Source organism: Manis pentadactyla, chromosome 7 (assembly GCF_030020395.1).
Source record: "Manis pentadactyla isolate mManPen7 chromosome 7, mManPen7.hap1, whole genome shotgun sequence".
Classification (NCBI taxonomy): Eukaryota; Metazoa; Chordata; class Mammalia; order Pholidota; family Manidae; genus Manis; species Manis pentadactyla.
The window spans coordinates 65,722,352-65,740,325 of NC_080025.1; the positions used below are offsets into that span (position 1 = coordinate 65,722,352).

Here is a 17,974-nt window from a genome sequence, read left to right on the forward strand (position 1 = left end):
CTGGTGTTATCTAATATGGCTCTTTGGTATTGTTATTAAACAGGTACATCAATTAATATTATGTGATATATACATTGAATAATTCCTTTAAAGAAAAATCTTAGTTATATGCATATATCACATACAGTGTTGAAATTTTTCTGTTCATAAAAATTTTTTGAAGATTTTACATACTTACAGGAGTTGGTCTTGGGGAACAATTCTGATCTATAGAAATTGTAGTGCCAGCCTATTTAATAAAAAGTTCTCTCTGAAAAACTATCAGATAATATTCCTTTTCTGTAATTCCAAAGCATCATTGAAAATTAAATGAAATTGCATATATTTAGCTTTTACAGAATCTACACTATATGGGGAGTTCATCTGCTTTCATTGGTTTATTTGAGACAGACCAAGTAAATAAGACTTGCAATTGTTAAATATGGTTGCTCGAGTTTTCCCTAAATCACCTTAATGGATTGCTGGCAATGGAAAAGGAATTTCCATTATATAGAGAGGGGCGGTCACTAATTCTACTTAAAGCTAATCGACTGAAAGATTTTAGTCAAAAAATGTTGTAAAGTCACTTGCAATGCATCACTAAAAGTATTTGGGGGGAGATAAAATGATTACTTTAAGCAGGTGGATTCTTCCACACGGTATAAATGTGTTCTTCACTTGTAATTCCTATGCTCTGGGTAACTTGTGAACTTTAAAGAATAAACTTTACACCTACTGCCAGTGCAGTACAGTCAGCTATTAAGCTATTTAAACTGTAAGTATGTTTAAGTTGTAATCTTAGAGGTAATGCTTTAAAACATGATAAACCCATAAGTACTTTTTTTTTCCCTTTTCAAAATGGTCTGAGGCTATTGTATGGCTGTAACTGGGATGATCCTAACTAGTTTGATGTTAATTTGATTGTTTAGCTACATTGACAATAAGGAGCATTATTATCTTTCAACAAACTTAATGATGGCACTATGAGACATAAGCAATCTATAAAAGCAAAATACTCATATTTTTGTACCTCTTTTAGGACAATCAAAAGAGTTCTACTGTTTCATGATATATGGCAATATTTGTATTTTGTTTTGTTCTTATCTTATTTTGAAGTGCCCTAAGGCTCCTTAGAGGGTAAATCTTGTCCCTCTGGAAGATTATGAGTACAAAACACACATATACATAATATACATAGTATACACAGTATACATAATATACCTAAAATACATGAAATACACAATATACATAAAAATGCAATGAGAAATATAATGAAAGCATCATTCTTCTTCATGCTTATGTCTTCATTCCTATGTTTTTGTTATTGTATTACATCCCCCTCTCCCTTTCCTTCAGCCTAAATATCAAACTTCCCTTCTGTCATCCTACATAAGGTAAATTCCCTACTAATCATTGTTCAGTGAAATCATTCAGTCTGCTTGAGGTATGATCAGGAAACTTACATTCCAAAATTTTAATTAACTTATGTGTAAACAGTATGAAAAGATGAATCATCAGTTCACCATCTTGTCATTAAAAAATCCAATATATCTAAATAGTTAAAGTATTTATGACTTAATGGTTTCTTTTTTGGTCTTTAAATTCCTATCTCTACATCCTCAAATAGAGTGCAGTTAGATTTACAGTAGGAAACATCAGGTAATATAAAACATATGAACTTTGGAATCAAAGAGAACTGAGTCCCCATCTTTATTCTGCTGTTTCATGTTGGTGGGTTTACTATTGAACTACCTAATCTTTCTAAACATCAGTTTCCGTATCTGTCAAGTGAACACAGTAATAAAACCTCTTAAGTTGTTATGAAGCTTAATAGACAACCAATGGCACTTAGTAGACTCTCAGTGGGTGATATTTAGTGTATTTTCTTCTTTCTATAACAATTAAGGTCAACTCCTCTTTGGATAGCTATTTTTAGAAGTCCTAAGTAGTTTTCTTTAGTGGTACCTCTATGTTAGGAGTTATAGACTCTGCCTCTCTGTCCTAACAGGACTGACCAAAGTATATGTAAACCAAATATTCTAAATAGTTCAAAATGATATGGTATTTGTTTGAGAATTAGATGTATCTTACAGACTAATTTGGATTCTCGATGTTTAGTTTCCTCTTTCATTCTGCTTGCAACCAAGATGATAAACTGAAAAGAGATATAAGAAATGTTTACAGTTTAGTTTATCCTCGTGTTCTTCATTAACTTACTGTGTGTGTTGTTTTTTTAAAAGGCCAAGGTTCATGGTTCTGTTTTTTAATTGCAATTCACCCCTTCCCACTTCTTCTAGCAGCATCAGCTTTATCATTGCTTGTGAGATTTACAGTGCTTCCTTCCATCGTCAGCTTGCTAATAGGCAGTTGTGGAACTCCCTGGAGTCTAAACTAGGAAATATGAGGAGTATGTAATTGCTACAGCTGGAACCGCATTCCACTTCAGAAGCTTCTTAACAACATTCTCAGATGTGTGAATATCCATTAGCAACCCAAGGGGATTACTCCCTGGCACCAAGTTTACCTTTATGAGGGGCCTGGATGATGAGACTTTCCCCTCCCAGAAGCAGAAGGTGAGGAGAGCTAAAGGGCTCAGAGCTGGGTGAATTAAAAAAGAGGCTGTGTGGGAAAAGACAGTGCTTTTAAGAGAGATTCAAAAGGAAAACTGTAAAATTTGGCCTTAGGGGTATGTAAGTTTAATACTTATATTGAGTTAGTAGCTAACATATTTATCAAAACATACAAGGGCAATAAGGCTAAGTAACATGACTTGATCTTCCTGTGTCTGTTTATGTGGATGGCAATTGACAGTAAGCAACACTGAACTTTCACTTCCTGTTCACTGTATCTAGGACAGACAATACTGGGAGAATGACTCAGTCGCTCCAGCAGCAACTGCCCTTTGAGGAAAAAGCTTCCTGATTTCACCACGTCTCTTTTAAAATATTTCTACTCTTCCTGCCCACCCCCAACCGCTCTTCAGCTTCTCTTTTTGCAACAAATTTCTAACCACTGTCCCTTAGACGTTATAGCAATCAGAAAGGCTCCCCTTCACAGTTTTCAGACGAAGGGAGAAATATTTTTGCATGTATGTGCCTATTTTACAGAAGGGGTTCACAGGTTCTCTTGCATAAATGATGTCTGCATTGTTACATTTGTGCAACCAGTATGAAGGTCTACCTACAACGTGTCCAAGTAAGAAGTACAGTGAGAGGATAAGCAAAGAGAAAATTCTAAGGTTAAATGTATGATTTAAACCTAGGGATTCAGCTAAGTGAGGAAAGAGTTCAGATCAGAATCTGGAAAGTACCCCACCATATTGTATAGTTTTCCACAAATCCTAGTAGAAACTTTTGCTTCTAGTAATAAATATACTATTTAATATTAGTGTAACAAATATAAGACTTAATAACATATGATTTAAAAGTACAAGTTTTGAATGAATGAATGAATGTAAGGATCATTTAATTAGAATTAGAAATTTCTTAGGCCAAGAGTAATAGCTCAAATGGTTCATGAACAGATGGGTATTCAGATTTCATCCATTAGAGCATGTTTCACAACCCTGGCTGCACATTAGAATCACCTAGGGAGCTTTAAAAAAATGTTGCCTGAGCCCCACCTCTAGAAATGCTGATTTAATTGGTCTGTGGTGGGCCTAGGCATGAGTGTTTATTAAAAGCTCCCCAGGTGATTATAATATTCAGCCAGGGTCAAGAATCACTACATTACAACCTTGTAGGTAGGTTCTTAGGATGACTTGCAGATTAGAGGAATGAAATATTTTGTGATCTGTTAGGAGGAGGGAACTATGATAGAAAAAGAGGAAGAGAGGATGGGAGAGGAGAAAAGGATGTGGGGAGGGAGGGAGAGAGAGAGGAAAGAAAGAAAGAAGGAAGAAGGAGGAAAGGGAGAAGAAAGAAAGAAAAAGAAAGGAAGGAAGAGAAAAGGAAATTCTGATTATCCCACATTTTAACACTGTAATAAATTTACTCAACAATTGGTAAATATATATTGAGTTCTTACTGGTTATCATATACTTTGTCCAGTATTGACGCTGTAGTAAGTGAATATAAACACACTATGAAGGAGCTTATAGTCTGTTGAGAGGAAACAGACATTAATCAAATAAAGGAGAAATGACTATGAAATTGTAACTGACAAAGCCACGAAACAAAAAGCACCTAATGCTAGAGGGAAAGGATTCTCCTGTGTTCCTTGGGAGGCCTGGGTTTCCCAAAGAAGTGATTTTTGAACTGAGATCCTACTTATAAGCAAAGATGAGGAAGTGAAGTGATATGAGACAGAAGGAGCTGCATGTGCAAAGGTCCTGAGTCTCCAGGGACTATTTACTGAAAGAAAGCTGATAAGGTTGCCATGCAGAGTTCAAGGAGAAGATTACTTTGACACATGTCTGAAGAAATAGACAAGAGTTAGTTCATGCTTGTTGGCCATGTAATTGTAACTCAATAAGGCTTTTGGTTACTACCCTAAAAGCAGAGGACATCAATAAAACATTTTCAGGAAAAGTGAATTATTATCAGAGATGGATTTGTAATGACCATTTGGGAGGAGATAAGATAGTTAAGGGAAACCATCTTGCAAACTAGCCAGGTAAGAAAAGGTAGAAGTTTCACTGAGGAGATAGCAGTTCAAATGGAAAGAAGTAGAATTTCAAAGGGCATTTAAAACCTTTGAATACAGTGGGGATGTGAAAATGTTGAGCAAGAGGGCCATATGGAACTATCAAGCACGTTGTAGATTGGTGTGTCTGAAGCTCAATCAAGACTTTTTTAAATAGGAAATACAAATTTGGGAGTCATTTTCAAATAAAGTGAATTAATGAATATCATCAGATGAAATTTCCTTTAGAGAAAGTATAGAGTTTGAGAAGAAGAGAGTCTTGAGTCTGATCTTTAAAAAAACACATCTGGTATTCTGGCGAGAAGAAAACCAGGAAATTATGGTTTACATTCATTTCAAATTCTCACCCTTTGATTTTTCTGCATTTCTACATTATGATGTAGAAGTTTCTATGAAGTTAGGCTCATTTTAAACCAAAACATGGTCCTTAATGTCTTCATTCCAAACCAATTGACTTCTCAAAGCCCTAGATTCTTAACAGCTTTTATAATACAGAGAGACTAAGAACAATCTGCTGCTCAGAGAAAATTAGATGATTCGAAAGGGAGTGAGAGATTGCTAAATTATTCTTAACATCCAAAATTTTATGAATATCAATATGGATCTAATCAATGGTGTAATGGTAATTATTTAACAGGTGGTCTTCCAAAATGAAAAACAAAAACAAAACCTGACTTAAAACAATTGTTCATTTCCATGGTGTAAATACTCCCATCATGGCTGATATCCAGCTTGAGTGATGTCACTGAACTCAGAGTTTAGAAGAGATTCACAAAATTGGTTCTTGCAAGCCAATTTAAGCCAGCTTAAGATTCTTTAAAAAATGAAACCTCAAGCAATCACCCAACTTTCATAATCTCATAGTTTTAGGAAATGAGACATATGAAAGAGGACCCAGATCATTTCACGAGTTTTGTGTTTTTCCTACTCACCATGCTAATAATAGTGATATAGATCAGTGGTTTCAAAGTATGATCCTAGCACCAGTGGCTGCAGCAGTATCTGTGAAATTCTCCTCACATGACCCACTGAACTAGAAAATCTAGGACCCAGCAATGTGTGTTTACCAAGCTCTCCAGGTAATTCTGATACTTACTAAAGTTTGAGAATCATGAATCTAGACAATAATATCTTGATTTTTAAAATACTTTGATAAGAATTGTTATCCTTTCAGCCACGTTTCCCATAAACTCTAACAACAGTGTAAAACTATTCTTGACGAAGATCAATCTAGCATCTTCGTTAGATTCTACAAGAGAAACTGGAACTCTAGAAATGAGTTAAGGTCCTGATTTATTGTGCTGCCTGTGAATAGAGCAGTGTATGGTCCCAAGTTAGAATCCCCAGCAGCAATATCCTATTGAAAAAGAAAACTAACATAGGGACACATTTTTAAAAGACTTGGAGGTTTTCAGCTTGGTGAAGTGGAGTAACAAGGGTTTCACAAAAAGATTAATAAAAAATCCTGTCCCTAAAACCATCCTGGTTTCTCTCCAGCTTCTTGCTATAGTTCTCCTTCTTTTGAACATATTCAGAACTCTATAAATATATTTCATATAACATATATTCTCCAAAATATCAGTCTATTTTCAGTCTTTCTGCTTGAGGATACAGGGCTTTATTCATCTTTATACCCTTTGCAAAGAATGCCTTTAACATAGTAGATAACTCTAATAACTGAAATAAGGAATCCATATGTGGGAATCATTTCAGAAAGGTGATTAATTAGATCAGCATTTACTTTGACACCTCAGAAAGTGGACAGTGTGAGGTACAAATAGAAAGAAGTGTTGGAGTCAACTCTCCAGCAGCACTCCCAACTACATATAAACCTGCAAAGGAGAGTCAACCACAGCATAGTTCAAACCAATACATTCTTAAGCGAGCTTCCTTTGCTTCACCAGTGTGTATTCCATATATGCCTAATCCCTGATTTTAGTGTTTTCCCTGATTTGTTTATAGTTCCTATAGTTTTGGTCTCAAAACTATTAAGCTTTTCATTTTATGTTCACATAGAAGTTAATCTCAATTATGGAACCTCTTCTTAAATTTAAAATGTAGAATTATACATAAAAATATATTCCAAACATTAATTATATGATATTCTCTCTCTGAAATATTTTAGCTAGATGGAAAAAAAGTTATATTCACTTATATGTCAAGGTGTGCATAAACTCCTTGGCAGAAAATAAAATAGAAGCCCCAAGTCAATTTATTAAAGGAACGGGCATATCTGAATTGATGAGCAAAAGTTAAATATGTTTACTATCAAAAAAAAAAGAAAGAAGGAAGGAAGGAAGGAAAGAAGGAAGGACTTTGCAGACTCAAATACATGTGAAATTTTGGAAAAAATTAATTTAATTAAATATAAGTTCATTTGTTATACTCATAAACTTAACTATATGTATCCAGGTAAGAAAGAGTGCAGGTACCAGATCAAGTTGCCTGGAATGGAACCAGTTCTGCCACTTAAACAATGATCTTGGGAAATTTATTTAATGTAGATCTCCACCTGAAAATTTGAAATAGTAGTAATACCTACTACAGAGGGCTGTTCAGAAGACTGAAGTTTTGTTCCAAATAAAGGAATTAACATAAGACTTGAGTCAATAGCAGTCCAAGCCTCTAAAACCTAGGTAAGAACATTCAAAGGCATAATAATTTAATTATTTTAAACTTAATCAGATGAAGGAATTATTATTAATTTTTAGTTGTCATAATCATATTGAGGTTATATTTTTGTTTAGAGTATTTGTCTTTTAGAGACAAAGTATGTATAGATGAAATAATACAATGTCATATATGCACAAAAATAACCTGGAAAGAAGCAATAGATGAAACACATATTGATGAAATTAGAATATATGTACATGGGTTTCATTTTATTATTCCATTTGCTTTTGCAACACGTGAAAAATTCCATAATAAAAATAATAAGAATAATGGATGAAATACACTTCCTGTGCTTTAATTCTTTTTGTTGGTCTCTGAGAAACTTGACTCTCAATTAGACAGCTGCCTTGCCTGTGTGCCCATGGCCTCAGTGACTGCCAAAATGTACAAAGGCCCCTGAAGGGGTGTAGAAGAGAATGCTCTTTCCTAATAGCTAATAGGCACGTTCCCCCTCATTTACATAAAAGGTATTTTAATGCAAATGGAGCATGTTATATACCAGTGAAGTAATCTTTCCAGTAAATATAAGTAAGAACAATCCCTTGCTGTAGTTTTAGAAAACTGCAGTTTGGTGAGGCATATTTATATATTAATAAGACAGCAAGGAATAAGGTAATTTCAGTATAAATTTAGATCTGAGTAATGAAAAAATGCTAAATGGTGGCCATATGACAAATTTACCACGACTACAAAAAAAGTGAATGCTCTTTCAAACTTTGGCAAATCTAGCCCGGTGGAAAAGCTTTCTAAGTAACAGGTACAGTCTTTGAGAATCCACAGGAAGATTCATGGATAACACTGAACATCATTTAACTTAACCAAATCCCACATAACTGACAGAAGGCAGTTCTCAAATCGTCTCAAAGGAAATAATGTATCTCTTGAGATACATATATATATATATATACACACACACACACACTAGTTCCATTTAGACCTGATTTTTGGTGATCTTTTTTATTGATTAGATTCCCATTATATTTTTCAGAGTAAGATTTTTCTTGATCTTAGTAAAGGTTTCACGTAATTCATTGTTAAGTCATTGTGGTAAAGGAGAATGCTTGTCCAAAGAAATTTTATGATAAGGAGCATTATACTTTTTAAAGGGATTTTAGTAACTGATGTGTTTTAATTAGACCTAGTCTTACAAATGTCCTAAAGGAGCCTAAAATTTTGGTTTTATCTTTTACAAATATATGACTTTCTGACAACCAGAATCATAATATCTCTTATACTAACTTAATGTACTATGTATGTACTTCAGAGAACCTGGAGCATCTTGAGGTTGCTTGATCAGAACAAAGCAAACAAAACCTCCTCTATTGCACTTGAGGTCGATTATTGTTGTTGTTTAGTGATTAAGAGAAGCAACAGAGACAAACTTCTAAGTCATAAAAGCTGAAAATTTCTTTAACAATTCCCTGTGGTTAACCCCAGAACTTGTTTTGACCTGTCATCTAATCCTGAAAATAAGACTGTTGAAAAGCAGGTCATCTTCTATTGAAAAAGAAAAGGTTGTTTGGACAATAATATTTTTATAAATAAGATTATTGAGCATATCCTTTAAGCTGAATTTATTGATGCTCATGGACAGAATTCATGGCATTTTCTACTTAAATGATTATTTGCATACAGTTTGATATATACACAAAGAACACATCAAGAAACCACAGAGGATTTTTTTTTTAATCTTACAGTCTTAGTTTCTGGCCATTTAACATCAATAGTTATTTTCCTTTAATTTTAAGTGAATGCTAATTATTTATGAAAGGAAATAAAATATGTCCAGATTAGGTCTGCAGAAAAAATGCTTGGAGTCTTACAGTTTTGGGATACATTTTCTTTTTTCATACACAACAGAAGTCCCTCCTTAGCCCACAGGGAATTATTATAGGATGTGACTCACCATTAGTGATAACCCTTGACTTTCGTCATGCTGTCAAGTAGTAGGCTGAAAAACCAAGTAGCTTTATATTGCGATATGATGACAGATTCTTTTCGTTGGGTTTAGACAGTATTAGTATTAAGTTACATTACATTCATCATGGTGCCATGAATACAAATGATGCAGTTTAGGAACAGACACCTGACCCAAACTTCTGAACTCGGAGGCACTCGCCTTTGCATGGGCACTTCTTGATCTGTTCTTTGAATATCAGAACAACTCTGTCAGTTTGTCTGATGGGCTAATCAAACCTAAGCATATTAGAAATCCATCAGATATTCTCAAACTGCACTCCAAACTTTTTGTATTCTATTTTTTGTACTGTGCTTTATCTTGTATTTCAGTAAGCTGCATGCTATTTTAATTTGTTTTTGTTTGTGCACAAATCTCCCAATATGTATTGCACTTTGGAGTAGTCCTTGAAATCAAAGCATGCCCTTCTAATAGAAGGAATTGACAAAGGAAAAAAAAAATGTGTCCTGTATTTGTCATATGCATATTTTAAAGGAAATGAAGTCCAAATATCTTTGCTCTGTTAGACATGAACCATCAAAATTTTGGAGAACCAGCCCAAGAAGTGTTTGCCATTTGGAAATAGACAATGTTAGCACATGTACACCAATCTAAGCATCATATATTCTATTTATGAACTCTGAGAAGAGGGATTTAACAGAGCACATTTTCTCACTTGTATTCCTTTGTGTCCCTCAAATCATACACACACACACACACACACACAAACACACACACTCACAGAGCAGACTTTCTCAATGTGTTGGCTCTTCTATACTTTTATGCAACAAAGACATTTAGGTCAATGTGGGTCTTGTATAAAACATTGTTATCACTGATGCAAGATAAACATTGTTACCTCCTGTTTTTCTTCTAAAATAGGTGGAGTATGTTTTCTAAATTTTATGCTTCTCTCAAGACAGGAAGAAATTATGAATATATTCTTCATTTTTTAATCAGATTTAGGAATAATATTTTCAGGAAATTTTGCAAAGAAATTGAACAGAAGTACCATAGGACTACATAGGCCTATGATTACTAGATTACATGAGCAGACAGAAGTTTTAAGGTGTGTGTTGAAGTTAAACAACTGTCATCCACTGTAGCCCAAAAGATTATTGCACAGTTCTACAAAATAATTAGCATAGTATTTTGTCTGGTCTTCTAAATTACTGTAATGGAAGACTATGTTTAATAGATACTAACAATATGAGTTTACTAATGGCGTGGTTACTAATCGGGGGTGGTTTATCTTCGACATTTTTAATCCTATAATTATTTTCACTATCCCTCCAATGTATGAATCATTTTTCAGTTTTGATACTTAGTATGGGTTCTAAAAGCAATAGGTCTATCAAACAGTCTTTATAATAAAGGCCAGAATCCTTCTCCCACCTACAAGGTGGACATTTGTTAAGCCCCATCCCCAGACAATATGTTTTATAGTTAAACCCCTGGTGGAGAATGACTCTCTAGAATAACAAATTTTTTATTAGGACTCAAAAGGATAACTGATGAACTAAATTGAAAATAAAGCAAGGAATGGTTTCCTTGCTTTAAACGTTTAAAATTGTACTGGGATAAATTTCCCACTTGTTACTTAGGTATTTTTAATTACAGAGTAGAATAAGAGGTCATGTAATCCTCTTGATAATAATAGCATTGTCATTACAACTATGTGTCAATTCTAGAATAGTATTGTGGTGGGTTAAATGGTGGCACTCTAAAAGATATATCTGCATCCTAACCCCAGAACAAGTGACTTTCATCTTATTTGAAAAGAAAAAATGTCTTTGCAAATGTAACTGAATCAAGGATCTCAAGAAGAGATGATCATCAGGCTGGGTCCTAAGTCCAGTGGCATGTGTCCATATGAGAGACACACAGAAGAAAGACATAGGCAGGAAGAGGAGATGCCATGGGAAGACAGAGGCAGGTACCAGCGTTGCTCAGCCGCAGCCAGGGACTGCTTGGAGCACCTAGAGGCCGGAAGAGGCAGGTCCTCTAGAGCCTCTGGTCGGAACCTGGCTCTGCTGACACCTTCATTTCAGACTTTTGGTCTCCCAAACTGTGAGAAAATAAATGTTCTTGTTCTAAGACACCCGCATTATGGTAATTTATTACAGCAGCCTTAGGAAACTAATAGTGTCCCACTGAATATATTAAAGAAAAGACACCCTGCAGCTTTGATTACAGACCATTAGATGGACATCAGCAGGAAGGAGCTTCACTTCCTTTGGTCACCACCAAATGCAGGAAGCCAGGCACATAGTAGGTGCTTGACAAACATGTTTGATAAATGGCGTCTATCTTTTAACACCACAATTTACATAAAGTGAAAAATGTAGAGGACAGAAAGTACAGCGAGGATTTCATAGCCTGTGGGTTTTCTGAATTTTAGTAAGTATGATGGGAAAGCAAACTTACAGTCTTTCTAATGTTAGCTTGGAATTGACAGGGATCAACCAGTCTGAAACCATACCTCACAGCTGCCCCTTGTGAAAATGTCCTTTTTGTTAAAGGGAAGTTTCATTTGAGAAGATAACAATCTACTAGAACCTGCTTTTGCCACAAAACCGTGGATGGAACAGCAAAGCGTTATAAACTGCTTTCATGTAATGACACACATACAGGAGAAAAGAGTCTAATATATTTTATGTGTGTTATGAAGCACAGTAAAAGAGCAAGAATGAACTCCGTTCCCACATCTCCTAAGAAATGAACTATTAGGAATAAGGCTGGCTTCACCTTGTGCTTCTCTCCTGGTTCCCTTGGTTCCACGCCCCTTCTTCTACCACCCGCCCAACCCGTGTTTGTTTTCTTTTGTTGCCCAAAAAAACCTGAGAAACCTAATGATTAAAACAACACCAATTTATTGTCTCAGAGTTCGAGTTATCTGACTCACGAAAATATTCTGGAATCATGGAGCTGTGTTTATTGAATATGCCATCGTAGTGGTAAAAAGCCTCTGTCTTCCATAACTGGGCCCTAAATGCTAGGTTTGTTTCTAAGCTTTCTGGCCCAGCATGTCCACTGTATTCCAAAGCAATTGAGATAAAGATACAAGGATTGGTGAAACTCAGAATTTCCTCTTTATTTCTAACATAGCTTGATTAGAAAATGAAGGTTGATTGCCAGAATAAATTCAGATGTCATACAGTTTCTTCTCCTGCGGTTGAGTTTACCCACCCATCCAGAAGGAGTGAAAAAGAAACAGAAGAGCCTACCAACATCAAGTTCACCACGGGGAAGAGAAAGCAGAGAAGAAAGCAGGCACTATGTTAAAGGCAAGTTTTTGATTTATAGAGAAGCAGAATCTTTTAACTGATTAACTCTTCTAAATAGCAGGCAGGTTCTTGAAAGTGCCTGGCTCTGTCACCCTGCCCATCAGGACACTGTCTGCATGGACTACAGTCTCCCCTCAGCCTCCCGTGCCTCCAACCAAGTGTATTGTAATGCCATCTTCTCCTGCACCTCATCCACCCAACAGGTCCTGTCCCTCAGGAGAGCACTGTGAAGTTCAGCTGGAATATTTAGATTCTCAGAGTGTGGGTAGAGACAGGAAGCCAGGTTGAAATGTGGAGAAAAAATATAATGACCTCAAATGAAGAAGCACTTTCAAAAGTCCTTTTAATGAGCGAAGAAAATATTGAAGTATTCATTAATTTAACATATACCTAAGTATGTTATTGTTTTTATTCCTTGATAGATTATTAATGCTTTGTTCAAATAACCATTGTAGCAATTACGTTGTATTATCAATTTGCTTACGTATCTGTGGCTGTGATGGGACTCTGTGCATCTCAAAGTAGGACATCACTCTACTCATGTTTCTCTTTACAGTGCTACGTGTTACTGCTGGCTCCACAGGTACTCAAAATGTTTGAGGAATGAAGATGTGTTACCAGCTATACTGAATTTTATAAGTGAACTTCAAGTGGAAGGAACAAATCTTAGCTAGAGTGGTTAAGAAAATATGCTGCCAGTTTTGGTGTGACTTTGTATCAAACAAAGGTCTGACCTAGAGAACCTCATTGATCAACACAGATGGCCAGGGGACCTAAAACTATGATTCAGAGGGATGAACATAGATTTGATTTTGATGGATTCGTGTATGGAAGGTAGCACAATGCAGTAGAGGCAAACCCAAGACTTAGAATCATCAGGGAATTACATTGGATGGGGGAAATGTTGATCAGGATATCAGTTCATTTTAATTAGCATCCCTGTCAGCAGATGAAAGCACAGACTACGGAGAGCCTGGGATTCAACCCTACAAAGCAAGAATTTAGTTTTGCTGTCAAGGCAGGGTGGGCTCCGAGCACAGCATTAACCCTAACAATGGGTTGCAGGGCTAATTAGGAATTGAATAAGCTTAGTTGTAGGCAATGACTAAGAGGATAAGAGAAAACTCTGGCTTGGTGGGTATTCTGGGGTCCAGAGCTTAATGATAGATACCTCCATACATTAGTTTCACCATCAGGTACAGAAGTATTTTTATATGAAGCCAGCCTTGGCACGGAGGCTTTGCTTTCAGGTTAAAAGCAGATGTGTATCAATTTGAAAGGTACTTTAAAAGATGAGAGCCCAATACAAGGATAAAAGCTTTGGAAGAACCGAAAAAGTCAGTAACTTGTAGCAATGGAATATTTAGTTCTCTTAAATGACAGAGATATGAAATTACACTAATCAGTCATCATTTTATAGACCTATTATTACTAAAAGAGAGGTGTTTTTTTTTTCTACTACCTTAGTTCTCCTTCCAACAAAGCAGGATTCAAAATTAGATACATTTGGTGGCATTTAAGATGGCAGAGTCACAGGACAGAAGAGCCTGAGCATTTGAAGGACCACTTGCCCAACCTGTTATCATTTTTATGAAGTTAGCAAGAAATAAACCTTTATTGTGTTAAGCCATTGAATTGGGTGGCTTTATATTATAAACACTAGCATTAGTTAATTTTACTAACGCTTCTAGCCTGAGTTAAATGTCTTCCATGTCGCTATAGGGACACCGTATTTACATGTCTCATAACTTTTAGTAACTTGTTTTTAAGTTTACATCTCTCTCCCTCTCTGTCTCTCGATTGAAATATAAACACTAACTAAACTAGCTAAAAGCACTATGAAGTAATAAATATTATGTATATTTTTATTTTCATAGCAGAATTTTAAAGAAGAGGAAACTTGATGTTTCCAGAAGGAAATTTGAAGCTTCATTTCACTCCAGAAATGAAGAAGGAATATAAAGGCAAGTGGAAACTTCACTAGCTCATGTTTGGGGAGGAGGAATTAGGCCTTAATATATAATCTGGCATCTAGGGAGGTGGAGTGTTAACCAACAGAAGAAGAAACATAGTATTGGATTAAATTCCGTGGAGAGTTGGAAATAAGAGTTGTAAATAAAGCAGGGACTCACAAGATTTTTCCACTCAAGACAAACAAAGAAGTTCTAAAAACTAAAAATAAAAACCCTCCCTGTTTCCCACTGTAATGATAGGGAAGTCTTGCCAATGTCAGGGCTTTGGTGGCAAAAAAAATGTCTTCCATGAGAAGTAAGAATTGCGGCTTTCACAATAGCTCTGCACACAGTTATCTTTGGCGGAGAGCAGGGGTGCAAGGAGACCCTCACAAGTAAAATCAGGAAACATCTGCCATAAAAAGAACCAGTAAACAGAGGGTCTGTGGAAAGGACTTTGTTAGACCTTACACCAGTCTGTCAGAGCAGACATGCAAGACATTTATTCTGCTACAAGTGTAAGAAAAAGATTTCTCCTCACTAGTATTGAAATGCATACATCTTAAAGAGCCTATATCGTGATGGACTTTTTTTTTAAGTTATTGTATTAGTGTCCTACAGCTGCTGTAACAAATTACCACAAACTGAGTAGCTTACAATAGAAATTTATCCTCTCACAGTCCTGGAGGTGAGAAGTCCAGATCAAGTTGTCTTCAGGAGTCTATTTCACTGAATGTCTCTAGGGAAGAATCCTTTCTGGCCTCTTTCAGCTTTTGGTGGCTCTCAGCCACCCCTAGAATTTCTTGATGGTGCAGCACAGCTCCACTCACTGCCTTTGTCTCCATAGGGTCTTATTCCCAGTGCCTCCTCTGTGCCCCATGTGTCCCCAAAGTTCCCTCTCCTTGTTAAGACACCAATCACTGGATTTAGGGCCCACACTAATCCATTATGACCTTATTTTAAATTGATTATATCTGCAAAGACCCTATTTCCAAATAAGGCCACATCACAGATACCAGTGATTAGGACTTTAACATATGTTTTTGGGAGACACAATTCAACACATGATAGATACATATATTCTTGTGATGATTAAAAGAATAGACATTTTCATAATCTGCTGTCAGAGATTTGGCAAATTTTCTGGAGGAAATAAATATCAAGAGACATAAAATATTCATATTTTTTGGCATGATAATTTCACTTGGAGAAATGCATCCTTTAGAAATATGTTAAATATTAGGTACAAAGCTCTAAAAGCTTCATTGACAATAAAATAACATTTAAAATATATATATTATTTATACAAATTAAAATCTTTATATATCAAGTAATTTTTAATATACAGTGAAATGCTGCTGAAATAATTTAAAATAAAAAACAATTCTGTACTACTGTGTTTTGAGGTGTGATAGTCATATGTTAAAAGATATTTTTGTAGGTGCCATTGTTTTGTTTTGTTTTTTTCTTTTTATATATTTATTTTTTCAAATATTCTCCAGTGAGCATACACATGTGTTACTTTTATAAACCAGGAAAAAAAAATAAAACAATGTTATGCAAAAACCCACCTATTCTTGCGGTCCCTCCAGCTGCAGTGACCTCTCCATCTCGTTATAATCTGTTCATCTGCTTTTTTGTCTTTGTTTTCCTGAATTGTAATCACGTCTTTCCTCAGCCTCTTTTGATCAATGCTGTTACTGTTTTTCATGTCCTACTGAAATAATAATGTACTGTGTGTGATTACAGACCTGCTGAGGTAAATAGAAAATGATTCTGAAAAACAGCTACTTTAAAAAAAGCAGAATGCTACAAAACTTTCTCAGCCACCCATTTAGTTAAGTTACATGACACTCTAAAAACATAATGAGAAGTTATGCTATTTTGCAAATGTGTCAGAGAACCACTAGTGAAAGAGTAGCAAAGTAGCCACAGCAAGAAGGGAAAAGATCAAGGATGATCATAATAATCCACGAATTGGGAACTGAGGGTTTGAGTAGCTGAGACACACCCAGAATGTTTGGATTCAGTATTATGGGATTTCCAAGCTTTTTGTGTTATCCGTGTTTCAATAAATGGCATACTCTGGGGAGCAGACTCTCTGGAACTCAGAGATGAGCACATGCTGGTAGTATTTTAATGCCCAATGTGTGTTGAGCACTATGGAAACCTATCCAGGCAATCTCTATTAGCCTGCAATGTATGAATTTACAACATCATTGGGAACAACAGCCTGACATTTAGAACACTAGGAAAAATAGTTAGATAAATTTTTTTAAAAGTTACCAGAGTATTGGCCAGAGACAAAGCCATGCATCTGGCCTATGTGCCTGTAAGGCTTCCTGCTGGACAGTGAGCCCGCCTCACCTGGACCTGCCCAGGTCGCTGATTGGGTGATACAGTTTGACTGAGGGAAGAGTTGAGGCACCTGCCTTGCGGGACCAGGTGGGACTGGAAACCACATGTTGAAATATCAGTTTACTGGTTCCCAGTGAATGTGCAACATGTCCTGGCTCTGGAAGACACAGGAGCTGAATGTTCTCTGATTTATGGCAGCCCTGAGAAGTTTCCTGGGACCCTCACTGTTATAGATGGATATGGCGGGGAGACTATCAGAGTTAAACAAGCCCAAATCCTGTTGGGAATAAAGTGTTTACCCCCAAAGGAGTATACTGTGCATATCTCTCCCATATCCAAATATATTTTGGGGATTGATAACCTGCAGGGCCTATGGCTGCTGACCACTGCATGTGAGTTCAGACTGAGGATGTATGTGGTGAAGACAGTTGTAAGGGGACATGCTAAGCAGCTGCCCACAGTTTTGCCTGTGGGTAGGTTACTAATACAAGGCAATACAAATTGCCTGGAGGGCATAAAGAAATTGGAGAAACCCTCCAGGAACTGGAGAAGGTGGGTATTATAAAGCCCACCCATAGCCCTTTCAGCTCCCTGATGTGGCTGCTAAAAAAAGCCAGATGGCTCCTGGCATATAACCATGGATTACAGAGAATTGAATAAAGTCACACCTCCTCTGCATGCTGCCATCCCCTCTATTGCAGGCTTGATGGACACCCTCAGCCATGAACTAGGAACATACCATTATGTGGTAGATCTTGCTAATGCCTTCTTTTCCATTGACATTGAGCAGGAAAGTCAGGAACAGTTTTCCTTCACATGGGAAGGACATCAATGGACCTTCACCACCCTTCCACAGGGATACCTCCACAGCCCCACCATCTGTTATGGACTTGTAGCCCAGGACTTGACTACTTGGGAGAAACTGCCAATGGTACAGCTGTACCATTATATTGATGATGCTGCTGGAGGTAAGGCGTTTGCAAATTTTGTGGTAGTGGAGCCTTTAGTCTCTATGATGGTAATTATAAAAATGGAGGTATGAGCTAGCTTTTCCTGAATAACCTAAAAGCATGAAAAAAGAGAGACACATTGAAAGCTTTGAATTTAAAACTCAAAACATGGGT

The 17,974-nt window shown here is 36.3% G+C and overlaps 1 long non-coding RNA gene across 1 annotated transcript in view; it reads left to right on the top strand.

Moving 5' to 3' along the window:
- Positions 1 to 2,410: 2,410 nt before the first annotated feature.
- The window catches only part of LOC130684276 (uncharacterized), a 131,002-nt gene continuing 115,438 nt past the window's right edge, over positions 2,411 to 17,974 (top strand). Inside the window, exon 1 of the long non-coding RNA XR_008998476.1 lies at positions 2,411 to 2,552. This is a non-coding gene — a long non-coding RNA (uncharacterized LOC130684276). The remainder of the gene's footprint in view (positions 2,553 to 17,974) is intronic.